Source organism: Falco peregrinus, chromosome W, assembly GCF_023634155.1.
Source record: "Falco peregrinus isolate bFalPer1 chromosome W, bFalPer1.pri, whole genome shotgun sequence".
NCBI classification, from domain to species: Eukaryota; Metazoa; Chordata; class Aves; order Falconiformes; family Falconidae; genus Falco; species Falco peregrinus.
In genome coordinates, this window is record NC_073743.1 from 24,882,626 (window position 1) to 24,899,905 (window position 17,280).

Consider the following 17,280-nt stretch of genomic DNA (forward strand, 5'->3'; position numbering starts at 1 on the left):
CCCTCCGAGCAGGTTGTATGTCTATTTATTTCATTTTCTTGTAGCTTACTATGTTTTAATCAACTCTGTAGTCTATCTTTTTACCTTTCTGTGTGTTCTTTTTATATAATACTATCGAGGGTGATCAGCATATGATCACTGCCTCCATTATATTAATAGGGATAGTGGTTTGCTTGCAGGCATTGATTTATGGTGTTAAAGTAATCATATTAATTGCACTGTGAGTCCTTGTGTTGGTCTGCACCGCCCAGGCCCACAACTGGTGAAGTGGATTCCCCACTCTAAGTAGCAGGCAGGAAGTCTCTCAGGTCATGACAGATTGGGGGTGTTTCGGGGAAGGATTTTAGGAACAGACATGGGGGGACTGAGGAAGGTTTTTAGGGATGGACTGGAGGTTTGGGGGAAAGGACTTTGGGAATGGATGGACGAGAAGCAAGGGGAAGGATTTTAAGTAAGGATGAGGGGCAGGAGGAAACATTTTAGGGCTGGACACAGGGCAGTGGGAAGAAGGATTTTCAGGACGACCTAGGGGTTTTGAGTGGAAGGACTTTATGGATGTAATGTCAGAGACAGAAAGGATTTTAGGAATGGACAGGGGACAGGCCAAGGAGATGGATGCTAGTGGGGAAAGCCCATCACTGAGGTGCTTGTATGATGGGGCAGTTTTGCAGAACATGGGTGGCAGCTGTGCGTGGGGACATAGGCCCTTTGTCAAGGGAGGGAGGGTCAGCTTCTGGGCTACAAAGAAACATCTGAATTACTGCCAGGAGAAAATGATGTTGGGGCAGCATGGTCCTTGGACAGTTCTAGGGTGGGCACAGACCCCTGGGCTTCTGGGAGTGGCTGCCCAGAGGGTACCCATAGGACCTGGTGGTGGGACACTGTGAGACTCTTTGCAGAAGAGAAAGGATTTTAGGGGTGGACAGGGGACAAGGGAAGGATTTTTATGGGACTGGCACCGGGTGTAGGGGGGGAAGATTTTGGGAAAGACACAGGGGAGTCAATGAAGGTTTTTAGTGACAGAGTGGGGATTTGGGGGGAAGGAATTTAGAGACAGACTATGGGCAAAGGGAAGGATTTTAGGGGAGGAGACAGGAGGTGGGAGGAGGTTTGGGGGGGTAGGAGCAAAGATTTTAGGGATGGACTGGGGGTTGAGGGGAATGACTATGGGCAAGGGAAAGGATTTTAGAGACAGACTGGGTGCAAGGGAAGGATTTTAGGCATGGACTGCAGAGAAGGGGAAGGATTTTAGGAGCAGACTAGCCGGGTTGGGGGGAAGGAATTTAGGGAAGGACCAGGGGGATGGGGTGAAGGGTTCTATAGACAGACTGGGGAGGCGGGGGTAAAGAATTTAGGGACAGACCGAGGGGACAGGGAGAAAGATTTTAGGGACGGATGGGGGTGGGGGGGTGGGGGGGTTGGTCAGAAGGAATTTAGGGATAGAGCAGGAGGAAGGGGACAGATTTTAGGACAGATTTATGTTTGGGGGGAAGGATTTTAGGGATGAACAGGGGGGTTGAGGAAGGTTTTTAGGGACACACGAGGGGTGGGGGACAAGAGTTTAGAGACAGATGAGGGGCAAGTGAAATCATTATAGGGATGACCGGGAGAGCAGGGGGAAGGATTCTAGGGGCTAACATGGGAGGGCAGGGGGAAAGAATTTAGGAACAGAAAGGGGGGGGGTGATGGAGGGGGAAGGTTTTAGGGATGGACTGGGGATGGGAGCAAAGATTTTATGGACAGGCTGGAGGGGTTGGGGAGAAGGACTGTGGGCAAGTGAAATGATTATAAGGACAGACACGGGGGGGGTTGAGGAAAGTAGGAATGCAGCGGGGGTCTGGTGGAAGGGATTTTAGGGATGGGCCTCGGGGCAAGGGGAAGGATTTTAGGGACTGACTGGTGGCTTTGGAAACATTAAGGATGCACCAAGGGCAAGGGGAAGTATTTTAGGAAAGAACAGGGGCATTTGAGGGGAAGGATTTTAGGGACGGACTGTAGTAGGGGGAGGATTTTAGGTAATGAAAGGGGGGGGGAGGGTCAAGGAAGGTTTTTAAGGATGGACAAGGCAGGCAGGGGGAATGATTTTAGGGATGGCCCAGGGACAAGGGGAAGGATTTAAGGGATGGATTGGGATGGGAGCAAAGATTTTAGGGATGGGCTGGGGGGGTTGGGGGAAGGACTATGGGCAAGGGGAAGGATTTTAAGCACGGAGAAGGGGGAGCAAGGGAAACGATTTTCAGGATGAACTATGGGGTTTAGGGGGAAGGAAGTTTGGGACAGATGGGCAGAGTCTGGGGGAAGGATTTTCGGGACGGACTGGGGGCTTGCGGGGAAGGACTATGGGGATGGCATGTGGGCAAGAGGTAGAATTCTAGGGACGGACCAAGGGGGCAGGGAGAAAGATTGTAGGCACAGACTGGAGAGTTTTAGGGATGAAGCCTGGGGTCTGGGGTGAAGGCAGTTCGGGACAGATGGGTGGAGTCTGGGGAAACAATTTTATGGCTAGACTGGGGGGTTGTGGGGGAAAGATTTGAGCATGGACTGGGGAAGTTGGTGGGAAGGACTTTAGGGACGGAGCAGGGGTTTTGGAGGGAAGGACTATAGGGAAGGAGCGTGGGAAAAAAGGAAAAAAAAAGGATTTTCAGGATTACTGGGAGACTGAGGGGAAAGGACTTGGGGATGGACCCCCAGGGTCAAGGAATGTTTTTAGGTTTGGATTGGGGGTGCGGAGCAAAGATTAGTGGCACAGACAGGGGCATTGGGGGGAAGGATTTTAGGGACAGACTGGAGGCTTTGGATTGAAGGAGTTTAGGGGAGGGAACAGGAAAAAGGCGAAGGGCTTTAGGGATGGACAGTGGTCAAGGTGAAGGATATTAGTGATGGAAGATTAGAGCGGGGGGCAGGCTTTTGGGGATGGAGTGGTGAGGCAGGGGGAAAGAATTTAGGGACAGCCTGGGAACAAGGGGAAGGATTTTTGAGATGGACTGGGAACAGGAGCAAAGATTTTAGGGGTGGAGTGGCGGTGTTGGGATAAGAACCAAGGGCAAACGGAAGGATTTTCGGGATGGACCGGGGGGCAAGGGGAAGGATTTTCAGGACTGACTGGGGGATTTCATTGGAAGGACTATAGGGGTGGACCAAGGGAGCAGGAGGGACAGGTTTTAGGGATGGAATGGAGGCTTTGGAAAAATTACTTTAGGGATGGAGCAGGGGAGCAGGCGAATGATTTTAGGAACGGACTGAGGACAAGGGGAAGGATTATAAGGCTGGGCTGGGGGTGGGAGCAAAGATTTTAGGGGGGGTCCTGGGGGGGCTGAGAGAAGGGACCTTGCAGATGGACTAGGGGCCTGGGGGAAGAATTTCAGGGACAGAGTGTCAGGTTTGCAGGGAAGGACTACAAGTACATACCATAGGCAAAGGAAAAGATTCTAAAGATGGACATTGGGGGGGAGGAGAAAGAATTTGGGATGGTCCAGGTGGAAGGGGGAAGAATTTTAGGGATGAAACTGGTGGCAGGGGGAAAGATTTGCTCGACCAACTGGGCGGTGCCTTGCCTTGCCTTGCCTTGCCTTGCCCTGCCCTGCCCTGCCCTGCCTTTCCCTGCCTTGCCTTGCCTTGCCCTGCCCTGCCCTGCCCTGCTTTGCCTTGCTTTGCCTTGCCTTGCCTTGCCTTGCCTCTGGAGGAAGGAGAAACAGTATGGATAGTAGATTCTGACTGACTGTAAAGCCTTGTTGCAGCCTGATAGCTTGCTTGTGTTGCGACAGCTGCCTGCTTTCTGTGGTGAGAAGTCACTCCTCACTTTTGTACTCTCACGGAGCCCAAAAGCACGTTGGAGCTGTCCAGGCACTGCTCCCCTGGAGAAGGTTCCAGGAAGGAATTCTCTCAGTGGCTATCACTGTCCCCTACTAACCATGTTAGTAACAGAACCAAACCTTGGCCTCCCTTTTTTCTGAGCCAAGAATAGGTCAACTCACTCTTTCCTTTCTTACAAAGCCCCGTTTGCGCATTGGGATAGTCTAGGCACTGTTCCCCTGGAGAATGTACCAGGAAGGAATTCTCTTGCTGGTTCTCACCCTGCCCTAGCAGCCATGTGAGGGATAGCACAAAAGTTCTGCTACCTGCTTTCTGTGGTGAGGAAAAGTCACCCCTCACTTTTGCACTCTCATGGAGCCCGAAAGCACATTGGAACTGTCCAGGCACTGCCCCCCCTGGAGAAGGTGTCAGAAAGGAACTCTCTTGCTGTTTCTCACCCTGCCCTGGTAGCCATGTGATTTGAAGAAAAGTTCTGCTTTCTGATGCAAGAAAATAGACACCTCCTTTTTGTACTCTAAAGGAGCCCAAACGCTCAATGCGACTGTCCAGGCACTGCTCCCCTGGAGAAGGTGCCAGGAATGAATTCTCTCACTGGATCTCACTGTCCCCTAGTAGCCATGTTGCTAACACAGCCAAACCTTGGGCTCCCTGTTTTCTGAGCCAGGAATAGGTTGACTCACTTTCCCGCTCTTACAGAGCCCAGTTGGCACATTGGGAAAGACCAGGCACTGCTCCCATACAGAATGTGCCATGAAGGAATTCTCTCTCTGGTTCTCACCCTGCCCTGGTATCCATGTGAAGGACACCACAAAAGTTCTGCTGCCTGTTTTCTGTGGTGAGAAGAGTGACCCCTTGCTTTAGCACTCAAAAGGGGCCCAAATGCTCAATGCAAACGTCAAGGCACTGCTCCCCTGGAGAATGTGCCGGGAAGGAATTCTCTCGCTGGACTTCACTGTCCCCTAATAACCATGTTATTAACAGAATGAAACCTTGGGCTCCCTGTTTTCTGAGCCAAGAATAGGTCAACTCACTTTTTCCTTTCTTACAGAGCCTAGTTGGCACATTGGGAAAGTCCAGGTCTGCTCCCCTGGAGAAGGTTCCTGGAAGGAATTCTCTTGCTGCTTCTCACCCTGCCCTGGTAGCTTCTTTATGTTGTGGTCTCTATTCTCCTGCATCTCTATATTTTGCCTAGTTTCTGCCTGCGTGTGTTTCCTGTTCCAACCATGGACTTCAAAGCACTTCAAATCATGTTAATTTATATGAACCTCCTCATTCGCTTCACTCCTGCTTATCAGTACTTTGTGGTACTTCATGTTATAGCATTGACATAAAAGCAATTCTTAACCTTAATGATATTCAAGCAACTATTATGCCCCTCTCTCTGCTAGTGACCCAAAGACTAAATCCACGATATCTCCCTCCAGCTCACCTGCTGCAAGAAATCTAGCTGCTCAAGCAAATGAAAGTAGTAACAGTTCTCTGCCCCAAGATGGTTGCTGCGGCTTGGGGAGTGATTCCAGGAAATGAGATTGCAGTAGGATATAACTGAGGTTGAGGAAAACACACAGTGGGCAGAAGGGTAGTCAATGGGAGAGAAACAGACAGTGGGTCTAGTCCCTTTGGTGGTCAAAAATAGTTGGGGTTAAAAAAATAAGATATATCTGATTATAAAAACATTTAGATTAGCAAGATCTACAGCTGTTTGCAGATAAACATATACCCTCTCTTCCTCTACCACCTTAGTATATCCAACTCCTCTAGAAAGTTTCAGACACTGGAAGCGACTCTATAGAGATATTAGAATCATAGAATGGTTTGGGTTGGAAGAGATCTTTAAAGGTCATCTAGTCTAACCCTCTGCAATGAGCAGGGACATCTTCAACCAGATCAGGTTGCTCAGAGCCCTGCCCAACCTGACCTTGAACACTTCCAGGGATGGGGCTTCTGCCACCTCTCTAAGCAACTTGCTCCAGTGTTTCACCACCCTCATTGTAAAAAATTTCTTCCTTATATCTAGTCTGAAGCTACCCTCCTTTAGTTTGAAAACCATTATCCCTTGTCCTACCACTACAGGCCCTACAAAAAAGTTTGTCCCCATGTTTCTTATAAGCCCCCTTTAAGTATTGAAAGGCCACAATAAGGTCTCCTTGGGGCCTTCTCTTATCCAGGCTGAAGAACCCCAACTCTCTCAGCCTTTCTTCATAGGAGAGGTGCTCCAGCCCTCTGAGCATTTTTCTGGCCCTCCTCGGGACCCACTCCAACAGGTCCATGTCTTTCCTGTACTGAGGACTCCAGAGTTGGACTCTAGGTGGGGTCTCACCAGAGCAGATTGGCAGAATCGCCTCCCTCGACCTGCTGGCCACGCTTCTTTTTATGCAGCCCAGGGTACGGTTGGCTTCCAGTGCTGTGAGCGCACAATGTCCACTCATGTCCAGCTTTTCATCTACCAACACCCCCAAGTCCTTCCCCGCAGGGATGCTCTCCATCTCTTCATTCCCCAGTCTGTATCAATTCCAGGGGTTGCCCCAAGCCACGTGCAGGACCTTGCATTCTGCCTTGTTGAACCTGATGAGGTTCACATGAGCTCACTTCCCTAGCTTGTCCAGATCCCTCTGGATGGCATCCCGTCCTTCAGGTGTGTCAACCGCACCACTCAGCTTGGTGTGGTCTGGAAATTTGCTGAGGGTGCACTTGATCCCACTATGTTGTTGATGAAGATGTTAAACAGTGCTGGTCCCATTACAGACCCCTGAGGGACACCACTCATCACTGATCTCCATGCAGACATTGAGCTGTTGAACACTACTCTCTGGATGCAACCATCCAGCCAATTCCTTTTCCAAGAGATAGGATATACAATTATGAATCTACTTGTGAACAAATATTTTGTTCTCTTCCCTTTGTACTGTAATTTAGGTGTGGTGGGTTGACCTTGGCAGGCCCACCTAGCCGCTCTCTCGTTCCCCCTCCTTAACAGGACAGGGACAGAAAATAAGATGAAAAAGCCCATAGGTTGGGATAAAGACAGGGAGATCACTTAGGAATTACCGTCATGGGAAAAACAGACTCAGCTTGGGGAAAATTATTTTATTGGTGATGAAAATGGAATTGGATGGTGAGAAACAGACAAACTAAAACACCTTCATTCTACCTCCTCCCCTGCCCCCAGCGGTGCAGGAGGAATGGGGAATGAGGAGGGCTGCAGTCAGTTCGTAGCAGTTGCTCTCTGCTGCTGCTTCCTCCTTGCACTTTTCCCCTGCTCTTGTGTGAGTTGTCTCCATGGGCTGTGGTTCCTGTCAGGAGAATCTGTTCGTGTGTGGACTTTCCACAGGCCACAGTTCTTTCAGGGAATATCCACCTGCTCCGCAATAGTCTTTTCCATGGGTGTGGATACCTGCTCCTCCCCCTCATTCTTTTACCTTAGTGATTGTAGGATTGTTTCTCACACTTTTTTCCCCTCACTTCCCCCACTGCTGTACTATGTTTTTCCCTTTCTTAAATATGTTTTCACAGAGGTGCCACTAGCTTTCCTGATTTGCTCAGCTGTGGTCTGCAGCGGGTCTGTTGCAGAGCTGGCTGGAACCAGCAGTGTCTGGCATGGGGCAGCCCCTGCCGCCTTCTCACAGAGGCCACCCCTCTGTAAGAACTATTCTCACAACACTTTCTTTAAATCTGAACTAGTTTTGGCAAACATAAAAGCACAAACTTTTTTGTTCCTCATACTTGGAGCCTTCCTACCAAAGAATATTCCAATGTGAATTAGGAAATGTATACCTTCCACACTATATTGATTTTGGCATATCTTCTGGTAGTAGTAAATACCTTTAAGTGAAATGGTAAAATATTATATTTTAATGTTGAAGTTGGTTCTAATTGTTGTTCTGCTACATTTTTCTTTCTTGAGCATTGTTGTGGTGCAGGAATTCAAAACTTAACCTTACCACTCTTAACCAGTGTGCTGTATAGTATTGGAAGAGCTCTGATTTTTGGCAAAATCATTACAATAGGTCAAGTCGAGAATTTATACTATTCCCTGAGGAAGTATTTCCTCATTCACCTGGTTAACTTGATTTAAACTTTTAGGAAACCTGTATTTCAGTCCAGTAACCATCCTTTTCTACTATTTATGTAGAACTTATCCTTAATACAGATGACTAAATGATGAAAAGTGCTGAAAGGTTATGGAGAGAGCTGAGCATACTATTTAAGTGATCACTAAATCACCCCTTAGAGGTATACGTGTGTGGTTCCCATTACAGCTGAGAATAACTGTAGTCTTTGGCCCCTCTTCTCTTTTAGGCACCATTGACATCTATGTCCTTATGTAGGGAATCAGTCTGACTAGTTGGACATCTGAGAGATAGTGATTTTTTTCATGATAGAGGAATTTTAAATTTTTCTCCATGAGCCATCTCACTGCTTGATTGCCAAAGTACCAGTACCAATGCAAAGGCAGATGAAGGACTTGAGGGTGGAAGGGGAGAAGGGTGTAATGGAGATGCTCACTTAGTTGGTTTAAGCTGCAGCCTCTTGCTCAGGAAGTGCCTAAACCACAGATTGTTGAAGGCTGGAAGACAGAATAGCCTGGGAAAGACACACAGGCATATAAGGAATAGTATAAAATCATCAGCATCTATTTTTTATTACTGCTATAAAGAGGATATTGAGCTGGATTAGGCCTCAGTCAGATGTGATATACTTTTTTCCTGCTTTGAAATTGCAACTTTAGACTTTGTAGAATCTAATGTGCTGCTAGCTAAGGGTGTTTCTATAGAGTTCGTTTTTCAGCTGGATTACAGAATTGCTTGGTTTCTCCTTTGAAGCTGAGCACAAAAGGCTCCCTGGGAGCACTACCAGTATCATAGAATCATAGAATGATTTAGCTTGGAAAAGACATTTAAGATCGAGTCCACCCTTAAACATAACACTGCCAAGTCCACCATTAAGCCATGTCCCTAAGTGCCACATCTACACAGCTTTTAAATACCTCCAGGGATGGTGACTCAACCACTTCCCTGGGCAGCCTGTTCCAATGCTTGGCAACCTTTTTGATGAAGAATATTTTCCTAATATTCAACCTCCCCTGGTGCAATTTGAGGCCATTTCCTCTCATCCTATTGCTTGTTACTTCAGAGAAGAGACTAACACCCACCTCACTACAACCTCCTTTCAGGTATTTGTAGAGAGCAATAAGGTCCCGCCTGAGTTTCCTTTCCTCCAGACTAAACAATCCCACTTCCCTCAGCTGCTCCTCATAAGACTTGTTCTCTAAACACTTCACCAGCTTCATTGCCCTTCTTTGGGTGCTCCAGCACCTCAATGTCTGTCTTGTAGCGAGAGGTCCAAACCTGAACACAGTATTTGAAGTGTGGCCTCACCGGTGCCAAGTACAGGGGGACAATGACTTGCCTAGTCCTGCTGGCCACACTATTTCTGATACAAGCCAGGATGCTATTGGCCTTCTTGGCCACCTGGGCACACTGCTGGCACATATTCAGCCATCTCTTGACCAACATCCCCAGCTTTCCAGCCACTCTTCCCCAAGCCTGTAGCGTTGTGTGGGGTTGCTGTGACCCAAGTGCAGGACCCGGCACTTCTCCTTGTTGAACCTCATACAATTGGCCTTGTCCCATCAATCCAGCCTTTCCAGATCCCTCTGCAGAGCCTTCCTACCCTCAAACAGATCAACACTTCCCGCCAACTTGGTGTCATCTGCAAACTTACTGAGGGTGCACTTGATCCCCTCTTCCAGATCATTGATAAAGATATTAAACAGAACTGGCCCCAATACTGAGCCCTGGGGAATCCCACCTGTGACCAGTTGCCAGCCAGATGTAAGTCCATTCACCACCACTCCTTGGACACGGCTGTCCAGCCAGCTTTTTACCCAGCAAAGAGTACGCCCATCTAAGCCATGAGCAGCCAGTTTCTCCAGGAGGGTGCTGTGGGAGACGGTGTCAAAGGCTTTAGTAAAGTCCAGGTAGACAACATCCACAGTGTTTTCCTCATCCACTAAACAGGTTACCTTGTCAGCAAAGGAGATCAGGTCAGTCAAGCAGGACCTGCCTTTCATAAACCCATGCTGGCTGGGCCCGATCAGAAGGTGAAACAGCATGGAAAGTAGAATCTGACCGACTGTAAAGCCTTGTTGCAGCCTGATAGCTTGCTTGTGTTGCAACAATTGGTGCTCTGTGAGTGAGGCTAACTGACTTGGACTCAGACTGCAACAACTGGTGCCCAAAGTAGCTGAGGCAAGTGGGAGAACCTGTGACCCATAACAGACACCGTGAGAGGTGAGTTGTTGACAACTAATTGATAAGGGTGTATTGCAATATTTGTTGTCCATCTTAACTCAAATTGCAACTTTTGGCACCCAATGTGGATGGGGACTAATCGATATGGGTGCGCAGATTTCAGAAGAAGAAAATTCTATGTTAACAATGCTTATAGATATATTTGAAAAAAGAAGCCTAAAATATAACAAGAAGGCAATAAGAACTTTGCTAGGATGTTGTAAAGTAAATGATGTGCTAGTTACGCTGAAAAATGTCTCCAGTGTTCAGACACAGCAAAATGCTGGAAAATTACTTTTTGAGGCTGCCTTGAGGGGGAAATAAAATTGCCACAGCCTCGTTAATGATGTGGAGATTAGTCTTAGACTTACTAGAACAATTAAAAGTGGACAAGGAGACAAATTCTATATTTGCAATGCTTATGGATATATTTGAAAAAAGAGGTTGTAAAGTATGATAAAACGGCAATAAGAATTCTGCTAGTGTGGTGTAAAAAGTATGATTTGCTAGTTACAACGAAAAAGGTTTTCAGCATTCAGACATGGCAGAGTGTTGGAAAGTTACTTTTTGAGGCTGCCTCGAGGGGAGACAAAATTACCACAGCCTCGTTAACGATGTGGAGATTGATCATAGATTTGCTAGAACAATCAGAAGTGGACAGAGAGACAAACCCTATATTAACAATGCTAACAGACATATTTGAAAGTAGAGGCATAAAATATGATGAGACGGCAATAAGAACTCTGCTGGGGTGGTGTAAAAGGAGTGATTTGCCAGTTATGGTGAAAAACGTCTCCAGCATTCAGATATGGAAAAGCGCTGGAATGTTACTTTTTGGGGCTGCCACAAAGAAGGGACAAAATTGATACAGCATCATTGACAACGTGGAGATTGGTCCTAGATTCAATAGAACAATTAAAAGCAGACAGGGAGACAAAGGCTGCAGTTGAAGCAGCCACATCCCCATTTGCAGGGATGATGCCCGATAAGGTACCTTCGGTGCCGCCAGATTCTCCGCCATTGCCTGATTCACGGGGTGAGCAGGAGGAGCGGAGCGGCGCCGGGTTGAGCGGGCGGAGTCTGTTCCCTTCTGGGTGACAGGGGAATCTGGTCATTGTCCCGTTGCCTGTCTGTGATCCCGAGCCACCTGTGATAGATTTATTGGAGGAGACCTCAGGTCATGTTCAACAACCAGCCCAAGTTACAGCATCGGGACCAGATCCTGCCAAATTCTGGAAAAAGATGCAGGAGCAAGCACTCGCGGAAGGGGATATCGGTGCCACAACTGCCGTGGGGGGTGGCTTCAGCTTCTTGCAGCCCATGATCTGGTGCCTGATGTCACACAGGAAGATATAGAGGCTGTCAAAAGTGACTTCAAAACAAGTCTTAGAAAGTTCATTTTAGCACCCCAGATGGGACATCACTGCTAACGATCAGTGGCTTGGGGAATTGTGGACCCTCCAGCCAGCACTGAGAAGCTTTCTTGAGGAGACTCCCTGATTCCCGAGCCAATGGTCTTGGAGCCAAGAGTATTGGTAAGGTTTAAAGCATTCTTTTCTGGTTTGGTTTTTTATGGGGGTTTTTTTGTTTGTTTTGGTTTTTTGTTTTTTGGTTGGGGGTTTTTTTTGGTTCTGCCTGCCTGTAAAACAGTGGCGAAAGCCCTGCAACGTTGGGCTAAGGGGTACCCCAGGGGTTGGACCCCTCCTGGTTGAATCACATGGCAAAAGCCAGAGATTCCTGGTCTGGTTTGAGGACTTTCAGGTGATTTTTCTGGTTTTAAACTTTTGGCTCTGTTATTCTGACTAAAGATTGTGTCAAAGAATTTGGTAACATCGGGATGGGCTCGTCTCAAGGGAATATTATGAAGACTGTAGACTACAACATTAGGAAGAAATTGGCGGGCCCCCAGGAGGGCCAGTAGATTGAGGAAGAAATTGGTTGGCCCCCAGGAGGGCCAGTAGATTGAGGAACATTAAGTATTGTCATCGATGGCGGCCTCTTTGTAAACTGGGTGATGGGGAGAAATGGCCCATTAATGGACCTTTAAATGATAATACTTTGTTGCAATTAATGATGTTTTGAAGACAGGAAGGAAAGCAGGATAAGATGATGTATGTTTGAAGAATCAATGTGCATTTTGCAAAAGGGAAGGATGTTGGCAGGGAATATGGACAGGGAGAGTTGAAGTCAACTGAAAGAGGAGAGGTTTGACGTGTCAGGTGCAGAGGGCCTGTAGGACTAGATCCTTAGTCAAAGGCTTCATCCTGGAAGCTGATTTCTTCAGCAGTCTATTGGCATGAGCTTGTGCAAGGTTGGGTTACATTTCTTGAGTAATATTTTTGGGAGGACTGTCCACTCTAGAGTCTGAGTTTTGCTGAGGGCCAGTGAGATGGAGATTCTTGAGCCATTTTATCCATTATTTTAAAATGCTTTCGCTTGCCATCAGGGTAATCTTCCGTGGTGTTTAAATGCTGCCTAGGAAAGTTTCGTGACATATGACTCTATCTGCTGTGTGGACACAGCCTCAATGGGGACATCTCTACATGCATGGACAGACTGGCAAGATTCCTTGTGTGTACAAACCCTTCACTGCTTGTCTTTCAAAGGGCCATCTCTACATGCATACTTGATGAAGCACTGAAGGTGATAATCTTGATATTTAGCTTGTCACTGGCAATTAGCGCTAACATGCAATCCATCAATCTGCAAATGAGACACTAAGAGCCTCGGATGATACTGCGTTGGTAATACTTGATTTCACAATCCTATAATTTCTTTGTTTTCTATGTTCAGCACCTAGAGCACAATAGGATGGCTGCAGATTAAAGATCTTGAGTTACAGAAACTTAATCTAAGCTGATGTACAAACTTGGTGCTGGGAAGGCAGTTTCCCTATAGAAGGAGTCTTTTTCTGCAAATCAAATACTAAGGATTATTTTATCTGTTAGAGGGAGCTTGATTTTATTTCTCAACAAAAAAATGTACGTGCTTGCCTTTCTTGTCATGTGTGTAATTCAGCAAGAATGTAGGGTAAGCATCAAAATAAAGACCAGTCATGGTAGCTGGTTTGTTCTTGCCCGGTTCAAGAGGAGCATAACTCCCTGCACAACAGTTTCCTGAATAATGAACTGAAATTTCCGAAGGTACATATTGAGGTAGTGTAAGAGTCGGTCTAAAGAGAACAATATTGTCTCAACATTGCCAACAGAGACCTGAAGATGGAATGTGGTCCTCATGGACACCAAGACACAAAGACCCTGGGAAAGAGAAATGCACGGTACGAGGAGTACTATGCCGCTCCCTGAAACCTGGGACTGAAAGGAACAGCTACACCCTGGGAAGGAGAACTGCACGGTACGAGGAGTACTATGTACCCGGAGAAGATAGGGCTCGAGATAATTGGGCAAACTCGCAGAATGTAGTGGACCAAGCGATGTCCTTACAGGCTGAAGCTAAGGTTAGATCAGGTAAGGGCAAATCTATAGTCTGTGCAATTTTAGGAGCCAGCCTGGTCGCAGCAATTGAAGATTGCCTTAGAAAATGTAGCAATGAAAACAAAATTATAGAATCCTGTTGGAAGAAGGGATCGCCGGAGTCAAGAAGACGCTCAATATGAGTTATGAATCTTGCTCCACTTTATTAGTTTTTAACACTACTTATATAGAATCAATACACATGCATATTCGTGAAGCAGAAATATGATTGGTTATTAGTCTCTAAGCGCGCGGGGTTCTCACACCCCTAATTATCATGACTAAAATAAGCATTCTATCCATGTAGCTAATTGTGTTGCTATGCTTCCGCCTTGTAGTTTGTTACTCCATATATTCCCATACCGCTCCCTATCTTTCTTGGCCCTGCACCTGCTTTCCCAGCAGCTGTAGCTTGTTACAGCCACAGCCTGTTGGCACAACATAATTACTTGGTCTCAGGATTCAAGAATAGCTCAAGGCTACCTTCCTTGTTATCTTCAGCACAGCAACTTCAGCACAATTCTAATTACAGGACTATTCAAATACCAGGCCTGGATTGTGCAGATCTTCAGAGATTCCAAAGCCACGCTTCTGCAGCCATTCTTCTACAATTCCCCCTTTTTTCTTTTGCACAAGCCAGGCCTGATTGGTTACGTTAAAAACTACTCTCTTTAAACAAGAAAAAGCACAGCTAAAAACTAAAAGCATTACAACAATGATTAGAACAAAGCGTATTCCTTCCATCAATAATGTCTTTAACCAACCTGTTATCCCCAGTCCTCTCAACCATTCATCAAAGGGATTATCATCAACAAGAATATGCTTCATGTTTCCCTGCAGTTGTGACAACTTCTTGTGGATAGATATGGAATGATCGGAAAGGTTCACACAACACATCCCTTCAAAATCCTCACAACCGTGTCCATGTGCTAGTAACAAAAAATCTACTGCAGCTCTATTTTGTAATGTAGCATGCCTAACACTATCTACGTCAAGCGATAACGAACTTAAAATCTGCAATGTAAGATTAAATTGTTTCTCTCCCCAACACGCTAACCTTCGTATATTCTTAGCGTTTAATGCAGTCATTGCTCCTGGCATAAATATGGAGGCTAGGACATTTGTTGTTACAGACTGCAGATCGACTCGGTCATTACATGTTTCATCAAAGGTGCGCAGTGCCCTCCGTGATTGTGGAGTCATTTTCAATAAGTCTTTCATATGTGGAGGAAACAAAGTTAAACGCCCTAAATAACATGGTCCACCGACAGGATACAAAGGAATCCCTGGCCATGCTCTATCTCCACATATCAAAAAGACTCCTGGTGGCAAGTGATAGCCCCCTGATACATTTACATGTAAGCCTCCAGCTTTCAGTTCACCCCAATTAGGTGAACCAGTTAAATTTTGAAACCTTGTATCAAACTCCCATTCACCTTGACGTGCTAGCCACAATCACCACGGTTCACCAAACCAAATTAATCCAGTGCCATTTACAGGTTGAAGTGGTGGTACCATGTCCTCGCATTCTGGCATTCCCGTTGCAGTTACGTTAACGTATTTAACGGGCGCAATGCTACCTAATAGGTCTAATTCCTGCAATGGCAAATGATATGGTCGATTTAAGTTCTCAATAACTGTTTTCTGCCATGCTGCATTACGCATAGAAGGCCAAACAAATTGCCCATTCGGACTCAGGCATGTTCCCTTTTCATTGGAAGTCAGATTCACTGTTTTGACATTCTGAAAACCATCAAAGTCCGCTTCATTCTCCTGCAGGGGAATACCAATTAAGCAAGTTCTAAAGGGGTTGTCTTCTTGCTGCAAACTTAAACAAAAGTCTGTTACCCCTGTAATATTCGCCCATGTCACCCATATGTTTGTCCTAGGCAAGATGTTAAAAATACCTTGGCCAACAGGTAACATATTCATCAAGACCATAAACCGAATCCACCATTTGAGCATGTTTAATCCTACAGAAATGTTACTTTCTGTGAGCTCTCCTTGCCCACTCATTCTGAGCCTTCCCCCACTTTTTGGCAGGGACAACATATTGTCGAGGTATAAAAATACCTTTACCACACTCCCTACTTATAATTTTAGTCTAACGTAGCAGCCTGAGGCCGTCCAAATATCTGCAAACCCGCCGCTGCCACTGTGCTCGATTCATGCTTTCAGTAGCTTCAAACAGGGCAAACAGATCTCAAGCAAACCGGTGGTTTCCTCCAGTCCCTTCTCACAATTCCCAAAAAGGATTTCTCTCTCTAATTTTCCATTTACACTGTAAACACCCTAAACCCGTTCGCAAGGTATATACAGAGACCCACCATACAAGTTTACATAAGCCACAAAGTAATAGAACCCAGCCACATTCCCTTTGTCCACAGTCACAGGCATGTAAGGAATAGTACAGAGTTCTATTCTCTAGTTCCGCCCGTAGCTGGTCACATGCATCCCTTGGGGAGGCCCAGATTGTCCTGTTCTGTAACAGCAGCGATGCCTCCAACGCCAGAGGCTGTGTGGCTAGATGCCACCGATGTAGCTCCCACTGGCGAGCTTCCGGTACCAGTTTTATGATTACTGGTATCAGCACGTGTCCATTTACTGGGTACCCATACTGGACCTGTAGGGGTGGAAACACACATATAACCTTGACCATTAAACAAAACAGGGGCAGGACCTGCCCATTCCCCTGACCACGGATTTCTATAATAAACAGATAATTCATTTCCTGGGGTTCCAGTATTTACACAAGTAGCATGAATGATAGCTGGGGGCTCTGAGTCGTCCCCAAACACACACAAGTGATTGAGAACAAACAAGGTTCTATGTAGACGCTCCTTTGGATATGTAATGTCCTCAAATTTCTGCAGATAATCCTTTAACGTTCTGTTTGTTCTTTCAACGATGGCTTGTCCCGTGGGAGAATGAGATATTCCGGTCTTATGCTGTACTCCCCACGTAATAAGAAATTTCCGCAGAACTTGACTGACATAGGCAGGACCATTATCCGTCTTAATCTGTTCTGGAACTCCCATGACGGCAAAACAGGCTGTTAGATGTTTACACACGTGCAAGACCCTTTCCCCGGGTTGCACAGTTGCCCAAATAAATTTTGAATAGGTGTCCACCGTGACATATTTCAACCTGCCAAGTTCAGGAACATGAGTGACGTCCAAACATGAGTGACGTCCATCTGCCAGCTCTCTAATGCCCTCAGGCCTTGGGGATTGACCCCCATCCCTAGGCCAGGGCCATGGTGACTGCACTGCGGGCAACTCCTAACAATACCCTGTGCCTCAGCACGTCAGCCAAAATTGTCTTTTTAATCCCTTAGCATTTTGATGGAACTGAGTGTGGGAGATTCGTGCGGCTTCAAATTGATTGACGGGTGCAGTTCGTGTCAGGCTAACCAATTGATCTGCTCTGTGATTGCCTTCTCCTAAGCCTTCCTGCCATTTGTGGCTTCTGATATGGATGATACAGTATGGCACAGTCCTCTGCTTTGTAGCTCTTTGAAGTTGCTGGAATAACTCATTTAGTCATGGGTTGGTTACCTCTCTCAAAAGTGAATCCTCTATCCTTTGAGCTACTCCTGCCACATATAATGAATCGGTGACAATATTCACCGTGCGCCAGTTTGCCATAGCCCAACAAACTGCAAGCAGCTCCAATGTCTGTAAATTATCTTTAGGGTGGGC